This window comes from Mesoplodon densirostris, chromosome 6 (assembly GCF_025265405.1).
Source record: "Mesoplodon densirostris isolate mMesDen1 chromosome 6, mMesDen1 primary haplotype, whole genome shotgun sequence".
Taxonomy (NCBI): Eukaryota; Metazoa; Chordata; class Mammalia; order Artiodactyla; family Ziphiidae; genus Mesoplodon; species Mesoplodon densirostris.
In genome coordinates, this window is record NC_082666.1 from 100,367,895 (window position 1) to 100,372,178 (window position 4,284).

Here is a 4,284-nt window from a genome sequence, read left to right on the forward strand (position 1 = left end):
GAGATGATTCCCCAGCTCTGACCAATTTCAGAATTGTTTACCCCTAGAGCATGTGCCCTGATAGGGTTTTCCACTGTATAACTGCTGGGTTCAGGTTTTTTTTTTCTTTTTGGGTTCAAGTTAGAATTTATTCATCTTTTATGTATTTATTGATATAAGCATGGAAATAATTCATTCATAGAAATACATCTGTGTGAAGGGAAGAACTTTTTTCTGTTTTATTTTTAAATTTCATTTCTAAAAATTTTGCAGTTTAATTATATTTATTTTTCTATACAGCAGGTTATTATTAGTTATCTATTTTATTCATATACATATATACAGGTCAATACCTATCTCCCAACTCATCTGACCACCAACACACCATGGCTTCCCCCACTTGGTGTCCATACGTTTGTTCTCTACCTCTGTTTCTCTATTTCTGCCCTGCAAACCTGTTCATCTGTACCATATATCTAGGTTCCACATACATGCATTAATACAGAATATTTGTTTTGCTCTTTCTGACTTACTTCATTCTGTATGACAGTCTCTAGATCCACCGACTTCTCTACAAATAACCCAGTTTCATTCCTTTTCATGGCTGAGTCATATCCCATTTTATATATGTACCACATCTTTACCCATTCGTCTGTCTGTGGGCATTTAGGTTGCTTCCATTACCTGGCTATTGTAAATAGTGCTGCAATGAACATTGTGGTGAATGTGTATTTTTGATTTATGGTTGTCTCTGGGTATATGCCCAGAAGTGGGATTGCTAGATCCTATGGTAATTCTATTTCTAGTTTCTTTAAGGAAACTCCATACTGTTCTCCATAGTGACTGTATCAATTTACCTTCCCACCAATAGTGGAAGAGGGTTCCTTTTGTCCATACCCTCCCCAGACTTTGTTGTTTGTAGATTTTCTGATGATGCCGATTCTAACAGGTGTGAGGTGATACCTCATTGTCGTTTTGATTTGCATTTCTCTAATAATTAGTGGTGTTGAGCAGCTTTTCATGTGCGTCTTGGCCGTCTCTGTGACTTCTTTGAAGAAACGTCTATTTAGATCTTCTGCCCATTTTTGTATTGGGTTGTTTGTTTTATTAATATTAAGCTGCGTGAGCTGTTTATATATATTGGAGATTAAACCCTTGTCCATTGATTCGTTTGCGAACGTTTTTGCCCATTCTGAGGGTTGCCTTTTTCCATTCCTGTTTTTTTTAACCAAAAAAGAAAGAAAGCAAAAGAAGCAGAAGACTAATGTGCGTGAAATATGCCTCTTGAAACTGTCGTTTTGAAATATGGACGTTTTTGAAATTTTTGGTCGATATATGACCCCAGGATTTGTTTTCAGGGCAGGTGTCATTTACAGGCCTGCAATGATTTGGAATATCCACTGACCAGTAGTGCTGGGATTAAAGCTGCTGTTGTGCGAAATGGCCACAAGGTGGCAGCAGTTCTCCCTTAGCAAATCTGGTTACTAGGGCAACAGAGCCTCAATGGAAGCCGTGTTCTAGATTGGAATTTAGAATGGAATGTGCCAGGAGAAAGCCCCTCAAGTTTGTCTCACTACTTCTTGTTCGTGTTTTTAATTTAATTTTTAATTTTTTATTACAGCAAGTTTGATTACAACGTTTGCTTGTTGTAGGTGTGCAAGATGTGGTTCTGTTACACATATACATATGTCTGTTCTTCCTGGGACCCTTTTCCCATGTACGTTATGACAGAATGTTGAGTTGTCTTCTCTTGGCATTCCGTAGGTCTTTGGTGATTATATATTTCACCTGTGTTTGTATATGTCTCTTACCCCAATATCGTAATGAATCCAATCCTCACACCTTTCCATTGGTGAACCATAAGTTTGTTTAATGAATCTGTGATTGCCCTTCTCCGTGGAAATATCTGCCCTGGTATCCGTTTTTCGGTAACACCTATAAGTGATATCCTACGATATGTGTCTTTCACTTTCTGACTTACTACAAGTCACATGATTACCTGTAGACTCATCTACGGGGCTGCAAATGGCATTGTGCCCTTTTTTTCCTTGGCTAATATTCTGTCTTAGCGAGGTCCATTTTCTGCAATGTGATTCCCTGAGGGCTGAGGATTAGCTGACCTGGGCAGCCTGACCCTGCCGGCAAGCCCTCCCCAGGTGTGTCTGGGTTGAGGTCAATAGAAACAGCACTCCAGGCAGCAATAGCCCCTGCAGCTGTGCCTGACTCCATATTCTCTGCCCCGTCAGCATTCTCGGGGCTGTGCTGGTGGGAGGGTGTGAGGGTCCACTGCTTTGTTGGTGGCCCGGTGTGAGTGGGGCTCTGCTGGACTTTCTGCAGGAGTTGCCAGGCTGCCACTTGTAAAGAAGAGGATGTGTCACCCATAACTTCCACTGGAATTTCTCTCGGGGTTGAGGTGAGGAAGGAAAAAAATGAGTGGGGGCCGGGACAGGAGGGGTATCTCAGGCAGGGAAATGGAAAGCTTCCAGAAGAGCGCCCGAGGCCAGGACCATCCTGGCTGGCCTGCAGGCACCAAGTTGGCCTGCGTGCTGTCGCTGGTGTGGCTCCACGGCCCTTCCTCTAGGCTTTCAAGCCCTTGTACATATTCAGGTGTTTTACCTGGGAAGGGTGGGAACAGTTCAGCAACAGCTGGCCTGGGGCTCAGCTCACGTTTACTCACAGAGGCCTCAGCACGGTCCCCCAGCTTTGCAATGAGGACGCTCCTTGTGTGGGGGGGCCGTGCTGCTGGCTGTATGGGAGATGATTCCCCACCTCTGACCAATTTCAGAATTGTTTACCGCTGGAGCAAGTGCCCTGATAGGGTTTTCCTCTGTATAACTGCTGGGTTCAGGATTTTTTTTTCTTTTTTGGTTCAAGTTAGAATTTATTCATCTTTTATGTATTTATTGATATAAGCATGGAAATAATTCATTCATAGAAATACATGTGTGTGAAGGGAAGAATTTTTTTTCTGTTTTATTTTGAAATTTCATTTCTAAAAATTTTGAAGTTTAATTATATTTATTTTTCTATACAGCAGGTTATTATTAGTTATCTATTTTATTCATATACATATATACAGGTCAATACCTATCTCCCAACTCATCTGACCACCAACACCCCATGGCTTCCTCCACTTGGTGTCCATTCGTTTGTTCTCTACCTCTGTTTCTCTATTTCTGCCCTGCAAACCTGTTCATCTGTACCATATATCTAGGTTCCACATACATGCATTAATACAGAATATTTGTTTTGCTCTTTCTGACTTACTTCATTCTGTATGACAGTCTCTAGATCCACCGACTTCTCTACAAATAATCCAGTTTCATTCCTTTTCATGGCTGAGTCATATCCCATTTTATATATGTACCACATCTTTATCCATTCGTCTGTCTGTGGGCATTCAGGTTGCTTCCATTACCTGGCTATTGTAAATAGTGCTGCAATGAACATTGTGGTTAATGTGTGTTTTTGATTTGTGGTTGTCTCTGGGTATATGCCCAGAAGTGGGATTGTTGGATGCTATGGTAATTCTATTTCTAGTTTCTTTAAGGAAACTCCATACTGTTCTCCATAGTGACTGTATCAATTTACCTTCCCGCCAATAGTGGAAGAGGGTTCCTTTTGGCCACACCCTCCCCAGAATTTGTTGTTTGTAGATTTTCTGATGATGCCGATTCTAACAGGTGTGAGGTGATACCTCATTGTCGTTTTGATTTGCATTTCTCTAATAATTAGTGGTGTTGAGCAGCTTTTCATGTGCGTCTTGGCCGTCTCTGTGACTTCTTTGAAGAAACGTCTATTTAGATCTTCTGCCCATTTTTGTATTGGGTTTTTGTTTTATTAATATTAATCTGTGTGAGCTGTTTATATATATTGGAGATTAAACCTTTGTCCATTGATTCGTTTGCGAACGTTTTCGCCCATTCTGAGGGTTGCCTTTTTCCATTCCTGTTTTTTTTTTAACCAAAAAAGAAAGAAAGCAAAAGAAGCAGAACACTAATGTGTGTGAAATATGCCTCTTGAAACTGTCGTTTTGAAATATGGACGTCTTTTGAACTTTTTGGTCGATATATGACCCCAGGATTTGTTTTCAGGGCAGGTGTCATTTACAGGCTTGCAATGATTTGGAATATCCACTGACCATTAGCGCTGGGATTAAGGCTGCTGTTGTGTGAAACGGCCACAAGGTGGCAGCAGTTCTCCCTTAGCAAATCTGGTTATTAGGGCAACAGAGCCTCAATGGAAGCCGTGTTTTAGATTGGAATTTAGAATGGAATGTGCCAGGAGAAAGCCCCTCAAGTTTGT